The sequence below is a fragment of the Anomaloglossus baeobatrachus genome, chromosome 1 (assembly GCF_048569485.1).
Source record: "Anomaloglossus baeobatrachus isolate aAnoBae1 chromosome 1, aAnoBae1.hap1, whole genome shotgun sequence".
NCBI lineage: Eukaryota > Metazoa > Chordata > Amphibia > Anura > Aromobatidae > Anomaloglossus > Anomaloglossus baeobatrachus.
In genome coordinates, this window is record NC_134353.1 from 895,352,018 (window position 1) to 895,371,079 (window position 19,062).

Below are 19,062 nucleotides of genomic sequence, written 5' to 3' on the forward strand. Positions count from 1 at the left end.
CTAACTGAGCAGTTCATAGAAGGGCTCCTGTCAGACGCCCACAGGACACAGCTGCGTATCATGGTCCTGCAGAACCCTGCTCTGGACTTTGCAAAGTTTAAGGACCAGGCCATCAGGGTACTGAGAGAATCTACACCGAATGACCCAGTACCCCTCCGGCCTCTTGCTATCACGTACCCCGGGGTGGTGCCTGCAACACGAGCCACTGCAGGGGCTGAGGCGCAGTCCCTGGATAAGGATCCCACGGCAGAGCTCAGACAGCAGTTCCAGGAGCTGACCAAGACTGTGGCTGCCCTTGCCAAGACCGTGCAGTCTCTACAAATGACCCCCTCGCCTGCAAAAATCGAGTTGGCCTCCAGCCCAGAAGACGTCCCATGGATGCGACAGAGGAGGATTCCGCCGACCCGAGGCAGAGACACAGACCGGTATGATTCAACAGGACAACCGATCTGCCGCCACTGCAACCAGGCGGGCCACATTGCACGACGCTGTCCTTTAAACGGGCTGAGCCTGGGGCCAGGAGCCAACCCCCAGGTGTAAGGAAGCCCGGCTCAAACCCCAGCCGCAGCAAGTATGTGGGAGGACGACCGGTCCTTCCCATTGTGCTGGATGGGATCCCTTTGAATGCCCTCCTGGATACGGGGTCCCAGGTAACAACCATCCCCCACAAACTGTACAAAAGATATTGGGCTGATTCAGACATTGACAATGGCCCAGATGATTTAACGATTGTGGCCAGTAATGGTCAGCCCTTACCTCAAATTGGGTACAAAGAAGTAACCATTAAAGTGGGGCGGGTGGAATTGCCATGTCAGGGGATGATAATTGTAGATATTGATCGCAAAGAATCTAACCCACTGCTAACCCTTGGTACAAATGTGATAGAAAATTGTATTGCCGAAGTGATAATTTTGTTGCAACAGGCGTCTGAAACTGCCAGCTCCGGGCAGCAGCGTGTCCTACAGAGGGAGATCAGAGCCCTGATGAGGAGGCAGCAAGTAGAGCTAGCCGGAGGAGAAATTGGCAGTGTGAGGGTAAGTGACCCCCTCCCCATTGTAATACCCCCAAGAAGTGAAATGTTGATATGGTGTCGGGCAGCAATAGGCCTCAAGGGTCAGGATTACCATGCCTTGGTAGAACCAGTGTATTCAGACAGTAGGCCTGGAGTCCTGATAGCCAGAGGGGTAGCGGACGTCCGCAAGGGGAGAGTGCCCGTCCGTGTCCTGAATTGTGGGGAGGAGGAGGCCAAATTGCCCCGGTACGCCACTGTAGCAAAACTGTACACTGTCAGTAACAATACCATTAAAGCAGTGGAACCCTTGATCCCGTCCGACCAGGCGGAAGACAATGGCTCCAAGGGGCAGCCGGAAGACTGGTGCCAAAAATTACATGTAGGCACCGACTCCACCCCCTCGCACCAAAAGCATGGGGTTTACCGGGTGGTACAGGAGTACGAGCGGGTCTTCAGCAAACACCCCCTAGATTTTGGGCAGGTGAAAGGGGTTAAACATCAAATCCCCACGGGTGATCATCATCCCATTAAAGAGAGATACCGCCCTGTACCCCCCGCACAGTATCAGTGTGCCAAGGAAATGTTACGGGAAATGAAGGAGGCTGGGGTTATCAGAGATAGTTGTAGCCCCTGGGCAGCTCCACTAGTGCTCGTAAAGAAAAAAGATGGTACAATGAGAATGTGTGTAGATTACAGGCAAATTAACCGCATTACACATAAAGATGCTTATCCACTGCCCAGAATAGAGGAGTCACTAACAGCCTTAAAGTCAGCTAACTATTTCTCCACCTTGGATCTCACCAGTGGGTATTGGCAGGTTCCCGTGGCAGAGGCGGACAAAGAGAAGACTGCATTCACGACACCAATGGGTCTCTGTGAGTTCAACTGTATGCCATTCGGGCTCTGCAACGCCCCAGGGACATTCCAAAGGTTGATGGAGTGCTGCTTGGGCCATCACAACTTTGAAACCGTGCTGTTGTACCTGGATGACGTAATAGTCTACTCCAAGACTTATGAGGACCACCTGAAGCACTTAGCAGAAGTTTTTGAATCCTTGTCGAAATATGGCCTGAAGATCAAGCCGTCCAAATGTCACCTCTTGAAGCCAAAGGTACAGTACCTGGGTCATGTGGTCAGCGCAGAAGGTGTGGCACCTGATCCGGAGAAAGTCACTGTAATCAAGGACTGGCCAAGACCCACCACAGTGAAGGAGGTGCGGCAGTTCCTTGGACTGGTGGGCTACTACCGAAGGTTCATTGATGGTTTCACCAAGATAGCAGCGCCCCTTCAAGATCTCCTGGTGGGCCAGCCAAAGCAGGCTAAGAAGCAGAGCCCTCCATTTGAATGGAGCAGCCAACTGGAAACATCCTTTGTCCGGCTGAAAGGGGCTCTCACGGGAGAAGAAATTCTGGCCTACCCTGACTACAGCCAACCGTTTGTACTGTATACAGACGCCAGCAACGTGGGACTGGGAGCAGTTCTGTCCCAGGTACAGGGAGGCAGAGAGAGGGTGATAGCGTACGCCAGTAGGAAGCTTCGGCCCACAGAAAGGAATCCAGAAAACTACAGTTCCTTCAAGCTGGAGTTCCTCGCTATTGTTTGGGCAGTGACTGAACGCTTCAAGCACTATCTGGCATCGGCCAAGTTCACCATCTTCACGGACAACAAGCCGTTGACACACCTGGCAACAGCCAAGTTAGGTGCGATGGAACAGCGATGGATGGCCCGGCTGTCTAACTTTGACTTTACCATCAAGTATCGGGCTGGCAAGAAGAATAACAATGCTGATGCGCTGTCCAGAATGCCTCACTTGCCCGAGTCTGGAGAAGACATGGATGAACTCGAAGAGATAGAGTTACCGGCTTTCCATCACCAAGGTGTGTCCCAGTGTGAGCATGCTGTAGGAGTGAAGCGCTCAAGCCAGCACGGGGTCTCGGTCAACCCCTTACTCCACCATAATTGGGAAGAAACACAGAACGGTGACCCGGCCGTGCGATTGGTCAAAGAGAAGCTAGCGCAAGCTGAGACCCATCTTGGCCCAGACGCTCCAGAGGAAGCCCAGCAGCTGTGGAAGGAGAGGGGACGACTGTTCACCTACCAAGGCAAGCTCTGCAAGAGATATGTCAACTATCGAACAAATGAACTTGTCTGGCAGATAGTGGTTCCGCAGAGAGATGCTCCAATGGTCCTAGCAGCGTATCATGATAACGCAGGACACTTCGGGTGGAAGAAGTTGGAAGCCCTACTCCGTGATCGGTTCTATTGGGTGCACATGAGAAAGATGATCGAGAAGTGGTGCCGAGACTGTGGCCCGTGTAACCTGAGGCGGAAAGACGATGCCAGCCAAAGGTCTCCCCTACAGCCAATTGTCACAAAGCAGCCCCTGGAGTTGGTGGCCCTGGACCACGTGAAGTTAACACCAAGCCGGTCAGGCTATGTGTACGCCCTCACCATTGTGGACCATTACTCTCGTTTCCTGGTAGTAGTGCCTGTGAAGGACCAGACAGCCAGGACAGCAGCTAGAGCGTTCCAGGCATCCTTTTGTCGACCTCACGGCTATCCGGAAAGGGTACTGACTGATCAGGGTCCTGCATTCGAGGCTGAAGTGTTCCAAGAGTTCTGTAACATGTACGGTTGTAAGAAAATCCGAACCACACCGTACCACCCCCAAACCAATGGACTGTGCGAGAAAATGAACCATGTGGTTATTGATATGCTGAAGACCCTACCGCTGGAGGAAAGGAACCAATGGCCAGAAAAGTTGCCAGATCTGGTAGACCTGTACAACCACATCCCAGTGAATTCGACCAACTGCAGCCCCGCTTACCTGATGCGAGCCAGACCAGGCAAGTTGCCTGTAGACTTTGAGATGGGGACTGTGTCGCCTGAGGCGGTTCAAGAAATAGAGGATTGGGATACAGAACGGCAGCAGCGGTACCGTAAGGTCCAGGAGTGCGTAGAGAGGAACCTGTCTCAAGCAAGAACGAGGCAAGAACAGCATTACAATCAAACAGCCCCAGCAACTCCCTTAGCACCTGGAGAACAAGTCCTCAAGAAGAAGCGGAAGACGCATAAATTGGATGATCAGTGGGAAAACGAGCCCTACACCATTATCCCCTCCAACTTTGACAATAGTAAGGTATGCCTCATAAGCAAAGATGAAGGCAAAACCTATCAAGCAATTTCCCGAGACCGCCTGAAAGCGTGCCCTGAACGGTGCAGAATCCAAAGAGAAATGGAAGGAGTACAAGGAAGTCCCCAAAGTCAAGAGAAAGGAGGGGAGATGATTCAAACCATCCTTGGAAAGTTCCCCAAAACTTGGACCCGAATAAACAATGCCATAGTGGTACCAGTTTTGACGTTTCCGCAGTTGGTCGAGCCAGAAACAGAAAAGGTTCCGGATCCACCTAAAGAATCGTCCGCTCCGGCACGAGATGACACGCCAGCAGTGGAGCAGGAGGATCAACCCCCTGTCAGTGGTGAACCTGTCATACCCTTGGCGACTCCTAGATCACAAAGGCAACCATCACGCTTACCTATGGGGGTTAGGCCCACCTGTAGTGCTGAGATAGAAGACGCACCACGTAGTCAGGGGCAAACACCAGAGCTACGTAGGTCCCAGCGCAGCACTCGGGGACAACCCCCTCTAAGGTATAGGGAGTCAACTGTATAAGGGAAAGAGTACTTATTAGGATGTAAATAGTTATGCAAAATGTCTGCCATGTTGTGTACAAAATGTTTTCTTTTTCTTTGATTGCGAAAATGGACAATTGGGCCACTGGACTATGGGTGGCCAACACCTAAATTGTTCATAGTTAGCACCAGTGTGCTCAACACCCCTGAAGAAAAACCCGTCCGGCGTGCATAGAGTGGGGTCATCAATGCTCTGACGCACGCCCAGAGCCTACGTTGGGGGTTTGAACGCGGCGGGTCCCCCATGGAGCAGTGTAATGGACACCCGGCAGGGAGCCACACTGGACTCTTATAGTAATGTTTAAGGTTGTAACGTTAAAGTAATTGCGCCTCCCATAATGGGATGAAATGTTCTAACATGTCATGTTTGTCTCTACAGTCCGGGAGTACTGAATTTAACTAAGGGGGAGTGTGGCGCCCCAGGACCTGGTCGCCACAACAGCATTGCCCTCCCAAAAGGGTTAATGCTGAGCCTGGAGGTAATTGGGAGATCTATTGGCCAGTAAGTTAACACTCAACACAGTTCTCCCTCCGGCCAGCAGGGGGAGCTCTGAACCTGGAACTTCAGGGAGCATTCCTTAAGTCTGGCTGGAAGGAGGAAGTGTTAGTTAGTCTGGAGACAGGAGTGAACGAGGACAGACGCAGAGTAGTGCTGCCTTGTGGAACTGGGGCCTAGAGCTGGAATAGCTTGGCCCAGTGAAGCAAGAGGTGCAGGGAGGCACAGAGGGGACTCGGACATCAGAGTCTGTGGTTGCCAGGGCATAAAATCCATCCCTGGTAGCTGAATCCGGAGGACAGGAGAGCTGCAAGCCCCCTGGCCCAGAAGCAAACTGAGGGTACAGCTGCATCCCAAGGGCCTGGTGTGGACTCCAGCAGAGAAGCACCAGAGAGGGCCTGCGCAGTCTACCCCACAGAAGAAGGGACGAACCACAGGTCCCAGCAGCAAGAGGGCACTTGCTAACCCAAAGTGCAGTGTCCTAAACAGCAAAGAAAGATTAAGGAGTAGGCCTCATACTCAACTGGCCAAAGATCACCCCAGGCACTTCCAGGCCGGCCGGATCATCTGTACCATCTGTGACGGTCTCCCTGGACTAAACTACTGCCGAGTAAAAGAGGAGAAGGTAAAGAGACTACTGTTTGTGCCTGTTTCTTTCATTGCTTGTCGGCCCTGCACTGTGCTAGTCACACAACACCATAGACTTCCACAAGCACCAACTGTGTCCCGGGGCACCGCTCCACCTGTGGGGAGCAGTACCATCATTGCTGCCACTTCATCACCCCGGAGGCCTTACACAGCAGCGGCGGCTTAATAGCCGCATACCACAGGTGGCGTCACGAACACAAACTTAAAGTCATCAGCCACATATTCAACTGACACCCACCAGGGCCACGGAGCCGGGCCCAGCCACCACTGACTACCACCGGACTAGTCCGGCCCGGCACCGGGTGTCCCATAGCCCTGGGGTGGGCGAGTCAAGTACAGATTTCTCATTTATCTCAGGAGGAGAATACAAACTTTAGTAGAGCAATTCACAATAGGAGTCCACATATACTCTCCTATAGAAAGTAGAGGAGAAAAATGAGCATTATTGATAGCCAGGACCACAGGCAGGATAATAAGACTTCATGTGACACCATACATGGTGATCTTAAAGAGGACCTACCACCAAATTTTTCATGTTGAACTGGATACATAATGCAATAGTGGCTGCAGAACGGAATAAAATGTTTATTTTTTTTAGTTTCGTCTTTATGTTATGAAAATATTAGCAAATTGTAACTCACGGTTGGTGTTGTGAGGCGGCAAACGGGAGTGGACCCACTGGACCACAGGAGGACCCGGCTTACCTTTAGCGGGATGGGCTTAACTAAGCACCTGTGTAATAGGGTGACCAGTGCCCTACCACCCCCACTCCTCAATGGCGACTTCTGGAACAGCAACATGCAAACTGTGAATTGTATCGTACTTTTGTGTTTTACTGCATTGTATTTGGTAAATGTATTCTCTTGTAATACGGCTCTGCCACTAGGTGTCACTAGGTCTCTTAGTGTGGGGGGATGCATAGGTGAAGCGAAGGTCTGGTCTGAGATGAGAGGATTCCACCGAAGAGGAGTCCGGTGGAAAATGAAGTTCCTGCCCAGAAGAGGAGGCGTCCGCAAGAGGCGGGCACAGCTGCTGAAGAGCCGTCTGATGGTGAGTGCAGCCCTGTGTGTAAGGGAGGCGTGGCTGTGGGCACAGCCGAAGAGATGGATGCGTGCTAAGACATGGCTTTAGCTCCAGAAGTGGTGGGCCCAGCAATGCAAGAAGTGCGCAACATCGACACGGCCGGTGCCATCATGGAGTGAGGATTCAGCGCTGCAAAAGATGCAGAGCGGAGCACACAACAGAGCTAAGAGAGCGGTGACCATGGCGAAGGTTGGAAGCGCAGCGGACCTGGAGGAGATACTTCAGCTGATAGCGTCAGGAGCTGTGGGTGGCCGTCGGGTGTCGCAAGGCAGCAAGTAGGCCTGAAGAGTGTGAGTGTCCCTGATGGCCGTAAGGTCCTGTTGAAGAAGGTGGGCTAGTTTAAGAGCCCTCCAAAGTGAAAAGGAGAGCATCAGGCTACGAAAGTTGCTGAAAAATTGGGCCAGTGAATGTTGCCCCAAAGTGTCCGGACGAGACCGAAGCAAAGAGTAGTTTGTGGAGGGATGGGACATGCCCCTCGTGGCCGGACCGGGCCATGGACGTTGTTTTCCTTCCTCATTTTTTCCCCCTTTTACCCCCACTATGGACTGCCTTTGCCCCTTTTGCCCCACCATGTCCTTGTCCATGACTGTCCTTGTCTGTCTTCCCCCCGTGGAGCCTGCCCTCATCCCTGAGGGACTGTGAACAGTTACAGTTGTGTTTCATATCTTACAGGTCTCATCGCCAGGGGACTGGCGAGTATAAAGTGGGGGGAGTGTAATAGGGTGACCAGCGTCCTTCCACCCCCACTCCTCGATGGCGACTACTGGAACAGCAACATGAAAATTGTGAATTGTATTGTACTTTTGTGTTTTACTGCCTTGTATTTCGTAAATATATTCTCCTGTAATACGGCTCTGCCACTAGGTGTCACTAGGTCTCTGAGTGTGCGGGAATGCATAGGGAGTGACAGGAGCTAAGTGAGGGGAGGAGGGTCCCCAGCACAGCAAAGGATATAGGGAAAGCAACTTCCTGGTTCAGTGAGGTAGGAAAAAGCTGCAGTAGTATGCAGAACAGGAGACAAGGACCAGAAGGGTCAGAAGAGCAGAGTGGAGCAAGCAGGGTGGAGGTAGTTGAAGTAGGATAGAGACAGGACAAGAAGGAGAAAGAATTAGAAGACAGCAGAGATATCTGAAGAGGGCTCATCTATAGTGAACTTAAGTCCAGTGTGTCATGGAGACGTAAAGGAGAAATCGGGACGCCCCAGCTTAGGCGTTAACTGCCGGTACCTGTGGGAAAGCAGTTGTGGCAGAAGTACAAGTGTGTCCATCCATCTGTGAGCTGAGCTGAATGATCCACCACCATGCTGGGGGAGTGGGTCCGAAGCGGGAGGATAAGTCGCCCCATTACGGCAGCCCATGCTACTTGATGTGGTATGTTGGTTTGTCATCGCGGTTTGTCATATCAACATCCTTAAGTTAGTTACTAAAGGTAGCGAGTGGAAACCCTCCACTGATGTGTCGCCTGATGTTGAATTCCATTTCATCCGCATAGAGGTACAATTATCCCCTTAATACTATAGGCAGAATGGTTATAGTCTACCTCCAAGGCCTTGCAGCCTTTCCATCCAACTTTCCAAAACTATTTTTAATTAAAACAAAGCATAGCTGGAAACTATTCTTCCCCAGTTAAGTTGAAGCCTAAAAACATGAGGTCTTTTTAGCATTAGGTTCTCGGCTAAAGAGAGGTTGGCTTGTCGTTGACAGCTTGACTCCCATACTTTGATCAAATGTGTTCAAAGAGCCTCACGCTTTTAGTTTTGTAACAATAGGGAGTTGTGGGAGACAACTATACAGTAGGGGAGTCTTGGAAAGGAGAAGTCATCATGGTGGTTTGGGGTGGGTGGAGAAGAAAAAAAAACCCAGATATGATCAGTACTACGATGACTTGTGTGAACTGCTGAATGTTTGTGATTGGTAGTCAGTAGCATAGGCACCCAGTGGTCAAACGGGGAAGCTGCTCAGGGTACACTTCTACAGCGAGACCCATACAGAGTAACCTTAACTGTGTTTTATTGTTATACATCAGGGAGCACTGATCTGTGTGCCCTACTTTTTTTTTAGTCACTTTAGACCTCCAGCCTACAGATCTGCAGTGGCTTGCCATGTACGTCAGCATCCTGGCGCAGCCTGCGTAAAGATGACATCAAGCTCCTCCTTGCATAGGAGCTCTGACTCTTTCAGTGGACTCATCAGGATCTGGGGTTATGTGAGTATATATGTATTTTTTTATTTATTTTCTGCCACACAATTACTATTTTGTGGGTAAAGTCAGGGGACATTATTACTATATCACGATATTTGAGGGAATCAAGGGAATCAGCAGGCAGTATTACAATATGTGGCAAATTCTGGGAAATATTTCCTTTGTTGAAACACTTGGGACATAATTGTGGAGGAGGAACTCAGGGGGCACTATTTCTTTTTATGGGGCACATAGGGGGCATTACTACTCTTTGGGTGCACTTGGGGCTTTATTCACTTTTAAGATGAAACTCACAAAGCATTATTACTTTTAGGTCACTCTGCTGAGATGCCAATTATATCCTCCATAAATAGGTTGTGCCTCACTTGTTGTAAACATGGTTATCTATCTAGAGGCCAACTCTGATGTGCTTTGCCCTGCTTCCCACTCCCATCACCAACTTGAGCTTAACCCCTATCTACACCCCTGGTGGTAGCATTCTTGTTTGTAAGACAACTACTCCCAACATATCTGTACCATTCCTAGAATTATACTCACTGGGTGTCTGGGTGACATGTCCGGTAAGTATGGTGGCCTTGCAAGAACTGGGATGTTTTTAGCTTCCAGGAATTGTGCACAGATCCTTGCACCATGTGGCCGTGCATTATCATGCTGCATCATGAGGTGATGGTGGTAGATGAATGGTACAGCAATGGACTATAGGATCTTATCATGGTATACCTGTGCATTCAAATTGGCATCAATAATATGCATCTTTATTTGTTGTCCATAACATACTTCTGCCAATAACATAACCCCACAGCCACCATGGGCCACTCAATTCACAATCTTGACATCAGCAAACCGTTCACCCACACGTCCCTGACACGCCCCACCACCAGGGCCTGTTTGGGGGGGACACCCGGTTCTGGTTTCCTAGGAAGGTCACGGCAGCAGGGCCCGACTCCGTGACCCTGGCGGGGTCGTTAATCAAATTGGGGAATGATGAATCGTGACGCCAACTGTGATCTTCCAACGCTGCTTAGATGGGACTGCTGGGGCAGATGGTGACGCAGCTGAGATGGTACAGCTCGCCACAGGTGGAGCTGGGACCCCAGGGCAACCGTAGGCAGTTGTTAGCCAGTGAAATGTTGGGGCAGCGCAGGGCTGGCGGCACAGGCATTGAGTTCCGGACACAGCAGGGTGCAGTCATAAGTTCTTTACTCACAGTTGTCAGTTCCAGATTATCACGTCTGGACGGTCAAATGCTGCCCTTGGAGTGCTGAGTCATGCAGTGACAGGATCCAGCCAATCCCCAGCTAATTCACCGACCGGTGTACCTTTATGCGTCCCTTTCCTGGTCGTCTTCGTACGCTGGCTTCGCCCTCTTGCCCTGCATCTCACATACAGTGCCCTGAGCCGGTATCTGCGGACAGTGTTTGGAAGGCTCTTCTGCCTAATCCCCTGGCCCTCTGTGGTCACCTTTTCAGTGGATTTGCGTGTGGTTGTGGCTTTGGCACATAAATTTACCTCAACCTCCGGTTTTGCTAGCTGAGCTTCATCGTTCTCCACTAGTCATGGGGCCGGTCCCCTTTGCGGCCAAGTCCCTCCAGACTGGTGTGTCAGCTGTGGAAGTGAGCCCAAAGGGTGGATTTCTCACTTCTCGTGGCTCTAGTACCCCTTATTCCTTTCTTCCTCCTAGTCCTAGGATGAGCTCCTCCGGCTCCAGTCCCCAGGCCCTCTCCCATTCGCTTCCTACTTCCTTCAGCACTCCATTCTCAGTGTGCACCCACTAACTAACTCCACCTCCAGGCTGGCTCCAGGGCTGTGCTCTCCCTAAGGAGCAACTCGCCCTAACTACAGCCTCATGGAGTGTAGCTATACTAAGAGTGTGTGTGTGTATTGTGGTCTATGTGCTCCTCCTTACCAGGGAATGGGGTATTACAGCCATGGCTGAGGTGCAGTACCTCTGTGGCTCTGTGGCGACTGGACAGGGAACTGCATCCTGTACCCCAGGGTGCAAGGCCTACTCCCATGGTTCCAGGTTCCCAACAGTGTCACTGACGTCCGAACTACAAATCCCAACCACACCTCACACCAGGGCTGGACAGACACACCAGTGGGTTTTTTCAAGTTGGAGCACGGCCGCCCACATAGGGGTCAGGCAGACTGGTGGGAGGGAGGAAGTCAGCTTAGAGTCAGTGAAGTGTTAGCCCTCAAAAAGTGAGGAGCATGGGAGTTGGAGCTCCCAGGGACAGGAGTGTAACAGACGCAGTCTAGGAGGACAGTTGGCAGCAGAAAGCTCAGCCACCTTACCGGTACCGAGCATGGCAGGGTACTGGACCCTAGATCAGGGAGTAGCTTCACGCAACCTGATAATTAACCCTTTGGAGGATAGTCTCTTTATGAACTTTCCCCAAGAGCTCAGAGATTGGAGGCATCAGCACAACGCGGGGGATAGGGTTCTCCAAAATACACAACCCATTGAAATTCCAAGTGCCAGCCACCAAGAGCACAGCTGCCATACACACGGGTAGCGGGGCCCCGAAAGCTTCAAGCCAAGGGGCCACAACTGTTAAACAATTTGTGCACGGAGGCAGGGCTCCGGACTTACCAAGTGACACTGGTGGGAACGGGACCTGCCCGGGCTCCCCCCGTAGAGACTGCGGTGCCTAGAGACTTTGGTTTACCATCTGTGTGAGTGTCTGCTTATTCCACCTGATCCAGCACCACGACCACCGCAGTGAGTAATCTGAACCCTGCTTCCCAAGGCCAAGCTACCCGTTCACCAAATCCCCACTATCCGGGGCCTTCTCTACCTGCAGAAGGAGTGACACCTGGCTGCCCCATACCATCTGTCCCGGTACTCCCATCGGCAGCGGCGGTACTCCCCTTTACCGCAACCCGCAGGTGGCGTCACGAACATTCATCCCCTGTAAATACCCCCTTACATTTGAAGTGGCCGCAAGCCCCCGGGGTCCGAAGACCCTCGAGCCACAGCAACCCCAGATCTGAGCAGTTCGACTGCTGCTGGGGCGGCACAGCACCACATCATCATACACACAGTCTGCTCTCTGACCTGTACAGTGAAAACCATTATTCATCCGTGAAAAACGTGCCAGATGCCGTAGAATATAAGCATTTGCCCACTCAAGTCGGTTACAATGATGAACTGCAGTCAGGTGGAGACCCCCATGAGAACGACAAGCAGCAGAGGAGCTTCCCTGAGAACAATTGTTGCAGTAGGTGTCCAGTCTCAGAGGATCTTGGAGGTGAAGCATCTGGATGTTGACGTCCTGGGCTGGTGTGGCTATACGCGGTCTGCGGTTATGAGGTCGGTTGGCTGTATTACAAAATTCTCTGAAACGCCTTTGGTGTCGGCTTATGATAGAAAAATTAACATTCAATTCACGGAGAACAGCTCTGGAGGACATTCCTGCAGTCAGCATGCCAATTGCACGCTCCCTCAAAACTTTTGGCATTGTGGTGTGTGAAAAAACTGCATATTTTAGAGTGGCCTTTTATTATGGCCAGCCTAAGGCACACCTGTGCAATAATCATACGGTCTAATCAGCATCTTGATATGCAGCACCTGTGAGGTGCCTGGATTTCCAATTATTTAATTATTTTTACACTCCATTTCCTGATCCAGACAGCTAGTGTGAGAGCAAACAATCACAGATACCAGCACAGAGGGTGGATGGGGAAAGTAGGTCTGCAACCAATCACAGATACTGTTACAGAGTGTGGATGGGAGAAGCAGTGAATATTCATAAGGGTTAATGATTTGACTCAGAAGCAGTGTGACAGCCACGTGAAACTCGTTAAGTATAATTCCCTTGCTTTAATCTCCGTAATACTGTTCTCATTCAGTTTTAGTACTTTTCCATCCATTGCATCATTTTTAGAGCCCTCCCAGATCTATTTCCAAGGTCCTCTTGAAAAATATTCGAGTTTCCCATTGATTTGCATTAGGTTTGTTATTCGTGACAAATACACAATTAGTGCAAATTATTTGGAACGAAGAATCTGAACTCAAATATTTTATTATTTGCCCATCGTTAGTGCTCTCTATCACAGATTTAGACAAATTTGTGAACAATATTTGAGACAAAAGGTCTTTTGTGCACATAGAAAAAGTCGTAGATCTTTGAGTTCCGCTCATGAAAACTGGGAGTATAAATAAAAGTGTTACGTTTACCATATTTTTCAGATTGTAAGAGGCACTCTTCCCCCCAAAACTGAGGGTATGATGTGGGTGCATCTTACAATGCGGATATAGTTTTCCGGGGTGGCAGTAGTGGAGCGGGGTCATAGGTGGATACTGAGGGTGTCAGTGTTGCGGCGGCGTGGGTGCCTGATCTGACTGCGGGCTCTATTGAATCACTCGCAGTTGATGCGATGGACTTCAAGAAAATGGCTGTGGAGGCCTTTCTGCGCTCATGCTGTCTCTGCGGCCATTTTCTTGAAGTACATTGCGTCAACCGTAGGAGATTCAATGAAGCTCGCAGTTAGATCAGGCGCCCACCGCTGCTGTGACAAGTCAACACCCCGTCCTTTGACCTTCCTCTGCAGTGACACCCCCACAACACGCCAGCAGATCAGTGGCGCCCGCCGCCGTGACACCTCTAAGGCCGCAGTATCAATCACACTCCGTCCACCGACCCTCCTGCGATGCTAATGTGACGCCCTGGACCCCTGGGGTCACAGGTCACAACACTCACCACATACACCCCACACTAGAAAGGTACCACCAGTCAACCACAAAGACCTGATGCCTCCCTCAGTGTTAGACAGGCACACCAGGTGGGCGGAGTCAGGCGGAAAGACACGCCCCCGAGGAGTCTGCTGGCCTGAGGCAGGAAGACAGACACAGATGGTTCAGACAGTCAGTGCAGTACAGTGGAGTGCAACAGTCAGGCAGGCAGACGGCAGTGGCCGCCTGCAGGAGACCGGGAATATGACCAGCGGAACTGTAAGGGACTGGGACAGAGTAGTGGCCCACCGGAACCGAAACGGGGAGCTAACTGGATACCGTAGCACCAGGCAGGGTACTCAGACCCCGACTAGGCTATATGCCACCACCATAGTCAGATTAACTGATTGCGGTCTGGACCTCAGGGGTTCATTCCCACCAAAGTCCCGATTGAAGGCAACAGCCCAACCCGTCCGGATAGTAGCTACCGCCAGAGATCCAAGGGCCAGCGTCTGCAGGCAACAGCGGCTCCTATGACACATACATGCCGGGGAGCGGACTACTAGTGCCCAGGCACAGTGGTCACACTACAAACACAGGTGCAGAAGAAAGGCGGACATTGCCAACCCGACTAGGAAGCTGCAGCCGGCTGCGGGCCCCGTTCATTCCTCCGTTTGGTTTACCAGTGACTCTGCGTGGTTTAATCATGAGTACAACAGTGCCATCAGGCACCGCACCGCAACACTGCGCCCTGCACCTCTGCCCACAGCCCGACCGGTCCCCGGGACCAACATCCCCTACCCACGGAGTGGTCAACACCTAGCTGCGCCACTACACCGCTCCCGGGAGTCCCCGTACCTTCACCGCAGCGGTGGTGTCCACCATCACCACAAACCGTGGGTGGCGTCACGAACAATCATCCCAAAACCAAATACCCGCATCCCCCGTGTGTTACGCCAACCCCCTTGCAGAGCGCCGTGACCCCCGGGTCCGTGAGAGGCTCGAGCCACCACCCGTAGAACGCGAGCACGGATCCGAGCAGCTCAGCGGCCGCAGCCAAGGCCGCCAGGCGGTACACTAACTTTGCCTCCTGTGACCTTCTACTGTAGAGCCGCTCCACCACTGCCACTCAACCCTGGTAAGCATTAGGATTAAGACGCACTAGTATTATAAGACAGACCCTCATTTTAACATTAAAAATTATTTTTTCCTATTTTCCTCCTCTAAATTTGGAGTGCGTCTTATAATCCGGGGCGTCTTATAAACCAAAAAATACGGTATATTTTTGTTCAGTGTAAATCTTAAGATATTCTTTGACTGATTTGTCCAAACAGTAGCAGTAGCCAAAATATCAACTAGTCACTGGCCTCAAGAAGCTTAATAGGCCTCAACTTCCTGCCCTAACCCCCAAGATAATATTTTGTGCTTGTTATGGCAATTTGCCAATAAATACAGCATGACCGGTGAACTACATCGATGTGACATCGACGGAGGGATTAACAGAAGATGGTGTCAAAATGTTAGTACATTCCAACATTATTGGTCATTTTCAGTCCTTGGACTTTTCAATCCTTAACTCAGTAATTGGTTCCTGGTTCCTGAAGTTTAAATGAGTGTGTAGATTGGTTCTTTGGTAAGCTGATGCAAATGGCAGGGTGCATAGCCATTATGGTCTTATCTTGGCATATGTCTTAGGGACTTTCTAACATGTTGATTATTTAAGTGTAAAGTTGAAAAGTCATTTTATTTGTCTTATGATTTCCTGAGGCCCCCTATGACTGATCCTACATGGTGACCCACAGTGTTGTACCTGACCTTACATTGAGGCAGGGAAACCTGAGAGTCTAAAGGCCACTTTACACACAGAGATAAATCTTTGGCAGATCTGTGGTTGCAGTGAAATCATGGGCATATTGTTCCATTTGTACACAACCACAAACCTGGCACTGATTGTCCACAATTTCACTGCAACCACAGATCTGCCGCAGATTTATCTCTGTGTGTAAAGTGGCCTTTAGTCACAGGTGAAGATGTAGCACCATCACTTCTGAATGAAGAAGCCTTCAGAGGCCGTTGTACAGTATATAAAATGTTGTCCTTCAGTGAATCACTCCCTTAATTCTTTCATTCTTTTGATTCTCCAATTCTGCACATTATTCATAATCTGAAGAAAAGAAAATCCCTAGATTGGAAACTGCAATTATAATGAAGATGGAAATGGTTCCAGTCAAGACCTTTACCGTCAAAATGAAATTCCTGCACTGACCTTATCCTGGTAGATTACCAGACGATGATCCCGCCTGATAAACATCCATATGTCAGGATTAGGCCTCAGACCTTATTTAATTTAATGGTAAAGGAGATTTTAGCTTTTCTCATCTACAGGGGAGGATGGGACACTGGGGGCTTAGAAAACTCAGCGCTGACATTTATATTATTGGCCCGATTCCTTCTCAGATCTTGAAGCCTGCGGCCCAGCAGATAGAAGGTTTTGCATTTAATCCATAAACATATGGGCTGGTGTGACAATTTCCTTGTCGTGTAAAGATGTGCCCACTGCCAAGAATTGCCAGATAGCCATCAAAGCCAGACCTCATGCTCATTACAGGAGATATTTGTTAGCCTTATAAGAGGGAAGTCAAGTAGCTCACACCTATCATCATATACAGATCTGGACTAGTCAGCTGGACCTTTTGGCAAATGCCAGATGGGCTGAAGTGGCAATAGGCCACATAGCCCGCAACAATTTTAAACTTTTAACAGTATGAGTGGCCTCAGGATGCAAATACTGACAACTGCAGCGGAGCAGAGAGTAATTGATTCCCTCCCCCACTTACTCAGGCAACAGTGTCAGAACGCTGCACATTTATCCCATATCTGCCAGTTAATAGCTTTTTTTTTATATGACATTTAAACATTGGTATTTTGGTAATATTGGTTCTCAGTAAATTTTGATGTTGTCCAACAACAGATGGATAATAGTAAGAGAAACTCCGGTCTTGCAAAGTGGGGGGCCTGTGTGCTTTTAAATACATTGGCTCAATTGTTGCTCCAGTCCAGCCTTGGTCATGCACCTTAGATTTTTGTTGACCAAATGCTCATTAGGTTCACTACTTCCAAAGTGCCCCTATTAACATTCACACATGACTTGGATGAGCATGCATGAGAATAAGCCACTGCCAGATAACATCTTGAAATGCATTAAACCCAATCCTTCTATCCGACGACATCTGCCAAAAGACAGCTATACTATTAAATGCAGTTGTTCTGTCCCCACTTAAAGGCGATTGAAGGTGCGTAGTTGTGAGATGTTGTGAGAATCTTACCTTCGTTTTTCCTATAGGTGAGGCAGACAGGACCAGAGCGCTCCAAAGTTAAACATGCACATGCTGAGATGAAACAATGGTGGTTTATTTTCTCCAAAGGTTAGGACATGCAGAGTACAGTAGTCCAAGTACCTGGCATTGTGGTTCTCTTGTGATGCTTGTTTCTGGAGTCACTAAGGTCAGAAGACTTTGCTTCTAGCAGCTCCAATAAGGGATATGAGTCTCACAAAAGCTCTGGCTGGAACTGAATAAGCCAGGAAGTGAGGTAAGAAGATCAACAGACACTCCCATGGGCTGGACAAAAGAAACAGAGGAGCCGAAAGGTCTGACCAGTAGATGGCAGCAGAGACAAGCATGAAAAACATTAAATAACAGTTTTAACTAAAACAATTAGGAACAGCACAGCAGTTCTGCTGAAATCAGTGGATCTACCCACTATTAAAATGATTGAGACCAACCAAACTTTGTTCAGTACAGTATATAAGACAACAAGTAGATGTCTGACAGCTTCCATTGTCAGCCATACTATCTAACATAGGAGTACATACCGTATAGTATAGTCATGGTCACTATAGAAAGACCAATATTGCCAATTATAGCACTCTACATGGCCCAAATGATAGCACAACAACATGGCCCAAATGATAGCACAACACAGTGCAGCCGGTTCATATGCACTGAGGCCCAAAGGTTAAGGGGGGCCGATGCAGGGCAGTTAATAATGAGGGCAATCTGGCCTGTTGTTTAGATCCACAGGTTATGAGTGAGGGTCCCAGATGGCCCTCATCTATCATAAGTGCCGAACATGGAGTGATCCTGCTTCTCTGTTGTACAGTGCAGGCAGCCGATCCGCAGGAATTCCCCTGTGGCTAGAATGCAGTTGCTCCTGTGAGTTCATTATGTCACTAGAAGGGCCGGGACTTCCTTTTCCAGTACAGAGTTGATCCCATTATCCTAGTGCTCAGCGTTGTAATGTGCTGTGTCTGCTGGAGATGATGATGGCTCTGGAGAGGCCACATAGAGGACTGAGGGGCTGTACCAAGGAGTGAAGGGCTAAGGATGAGTAATGTGAGGAGGTGTTTTTAGGGGGCACAGGATAACTGGTTGTTCGTACACGTGGATGCATTTTGAAGGATCATACACGAAAGGTGCTAATTGTACAGGGAAAGGGGTAATTTTACATCCGTAGGGCTGGATGGGGAAAGGGATGATCTTGAATGTGTGGGGCTGCATACTGGGAGGCTGTGCAGGAAAGGGGGTGATGTTACTCACTTGGGGAAGGAGGGGGTGATGGTAAAGTTACAGTTGTTAGGGGGCTAGGTGCTGGGGCTTCATGCTGGGGTGTTGCTTCTTGGAGGGCTGAGTGGGAAAGGGATAGTTTTACTTGCATGCTGCAAGCTGGGGGGCTGCATGAGAAAGGGGTTGATGTTACATGCAAGGGTAAGGGGGTTGTGCTATGCATGTGGGCTGCATGAAGGGAGGCTGCATGGGGAAGGGTTATGGTTACTTGCGTGTGACTGCGTGGGGAAGTGGGTGATGTAACATGTGGGAAAGGGGGTGATATTACGTATGTGGGGAAGTACTCCCTATCCCATAATTCATTATATAGTCCTCAGTTTCCTCCCCACTCCACAATTCATATATGGCCCTGATACCCTCCTCCCCACCCCAAAATTAATTATATAGTCCTCAGTATTCTCCCCACCCCATAATTGATTATATGGACCTCAGTGTCCTCCCCACCCCAAAATTCTAAAGAAGGAAGGGACTACATGGGAGGACTTGGTCAATGACCTGAAGTTTGCTGGGACCAGAGTCTCAAAGATTAACGTATACTACACAGTCATGGATTAAAATCCTGCAGGGTACACAAGGTCCCTCATACCAGCACATGTCCACACCCATTTGAAGTTCGCCAATGAGCATC